Below are 2,640 nucleotides of genomic sequence, written 5' to 3'. Positions count from 1 at the left end.
GGACGCTGGGATCATGACCTGAGCCAAAGGCAGCTGCTTAACCAACTGAGCCACCCAGGTGTCCCATATTCATGAACTTTTTACCTCAATTTTATCTCGATGTTTTTTTTCCCCAAGATTTTATTTATTTATTTGACAGACAGAGATCACAAGCAGGCAGAGAGGCAGGCAGAAAGAGAGAGAGGGAAGCAAGCTCCCTGCTGAGCAGAGAACCCGATTTGGGCTCTATCCCAGGATCCTGAGATCATGACCTGAGCTGAAGGCAGAGGCTTAGCCCACTGAGCCACCAAGGCGCCCCATCTCAATGCTTTAATAAAATAAATTTAAAGACAACATAAGAAGGTGCCTGCCAAAAAAAAAAAAAAAAAAGAAGGTGCCTGCCATATATGTCCACATCAGGAGTCTAAAATTTATCAGCTGGGATGCCTGGGTGGCTCAGTTGGTTGGACAACTGCCTTCGGCTCAGGTCATGATCCCGGAATCGCAGGATCAAATCCCACATCAGGCTCCCAGCTCCATGGGGAGTCTGCTTCTCCCTCTGACCTTCTCCTCGCTCATGCTCTCTCTCACTGTTTCTCTCTCAAATAAATAAATAAAATCTTTAAAAAAAATAAAAATAAAAAAAAATAAAATTTATCAGTTGGAATGTTCCTAAGTGTCTTTCTAAATGACAGTTAAAATTGGGTTTTATCAACTGTTAAATAAGTTTGTATTTTTTTAAAAGATTTTATTTATTTATTTGACAGAGAGAGATCACAAGTAGGCAGAGAGGCAGGCAGAGAGAGAGAGAGAGGGAAGCAAGCTCTCTGCTGAGCAGAGAGCCCGATGCGGGGCTCGATCCCAGGACCCTGGGATCATGACCTGAGCCGAAGGCAGAGGCTTTAACCCACTGAGCCACCCAGGTGCCCAAGTTTGTATTTTTTTTATAAAGATTTTATTTATTTATATGAGAGAGTGGGGAGAAGGAGCAGAAGGAGAGAATCTTCAGGTAGACTCCCTGCTGAGTGTGGAGCCCAGCACCCGGCTTGCTCTCACGACCCTGAGATCATGACCTGAGCCAAAACCAAGAGTCAAATGCTTAACTGATTGAACCACCCAGGTGCCCCTGCAAAGTTGTTTTTAAAGAGCATGTACCCCTTTGCTCTGTTGTGCTGACATATGACTGTAAATGTCATTCAACAGCAGATTAAAATAGCTCAAATATTTCTTCACCTTGTTGAAAAAAGTCAGATAAAAAAGTTAAAAATTGCTATAGAGGTTCCTGTTAGAGGAGTAGTGCACAGTAATCAACAACTGATCAGTTTGTCACATCCAGAATAGAATGTGTAGTGTTGTTATTGGTGTCTGGTTATATATTTGATTTACCACTTTTGAAAACATTTTTCCATGAGGGGTTCCTGGGTGACTCAGTTGGTTAAGCATCAGATTTCAGCTCAGGTTATGGTCTCAGGGTCCTGGGATGGAGCTATGAATTGGGATCCACACTCACTGGGGAGTGTGCTTGTCCCTCTCCCTCTGCTCCATCCCCCAGGTTGTGCTTTCAGACTTTCTCTCAGATGAATACATTAGATCTTAAAAAAGAATGTAAAAAAAATATATAGATTAAAAAAAATGAAAAAATAAAAACCCCAGAACATTTTCCCATCAGGATGTCCGCCTGGCTTAGTCGCTAGAGCATGCATCTCTTGGTCTTAAGGTTGTGAATTTGAGCCCCATATTGGGTGTGCAGATTGCTTAAAAGTAAAGCCTTTTAAAAAACTTTTTAAAAAATTTCCCATCATTAATTTTTCATGAATTGTTTTTGTAAAATAAGTCATTTAAAATTTTTTTATAATTTTTTTCCTACACCTTAAGCAAAAGTGGGTTAAACCCAGCTATTAGTTGAAAAATTCCCATGAAATTTCCATTATTGGTACAACACTGTTTCTTATCATGAACTCTGAAGTAAAAATATCTTCAACTTAAATATTTAATAACCTTGACCTCCATCTTTGGCCATGATGGAGTAATAGGGCCAGACTAACCTTTTTATTAGAAAAAAACAGAAAACAGGCCAAAATATGTTTCACACAATGGACAACAGTCAGTGTAGGACTATAATCTGTGTGTAAAAAGGAAAGAATTTCCCCCACTTTTAGCCTGTGGGCACCTTCTGAACCAGAGAGCCAGGAAGAGGATCCTATGCAGAACAAAGATGAGTTTAGGGGAGAGAGATTAAATCTGGAGGAGGTTGAGGTAGCTGGCAGAGGTGAGGCAAAGTTCCAAAGAGGAGGAAAAGCTCCATAAATCTGCAGAGAATCCTTTTGAGATTTGGTGGAACACCTAGATGTCCATGTGTAGGGTGAAGCCATCATACATTACATAAAGCAATGAATAGCCAAGGAGATGTAAGAATTCTCAGAGGATATATTTGAGATCCAACCAGCCAGAATGAAGTCTTCTTTGATCATCAGGGGTATTTAATAGAGAACCCAAGAAGGTCATACCTTATTAGTAGGGCTAAATTATCATGAGTGAAAAGTATTCTATACCTGTAATGACAAAGTTTATTTTTTAAAGATTTATTTATTATTTGAGAGAGAATGTGGGGTGGGGGACAGAGGGGCAGAGAGAGAGAGAGAGAGAGAGAGAGAAAATCTC

This window comes from Mustela nivalis, assembly GCF_964662115.1.
Source record: "Mustela nivalis genome assembly, chromosome: 7".
NCBI classification, from domain to species: domain Eukaryota; kingdom Metazoa; phylum Chordata; class Mammalia; order Carnivora; family Mustelidae; genus Mustela; species Mustela nivalis.
Note: the sequence above shows the minus strand (reverse complement) of the source record.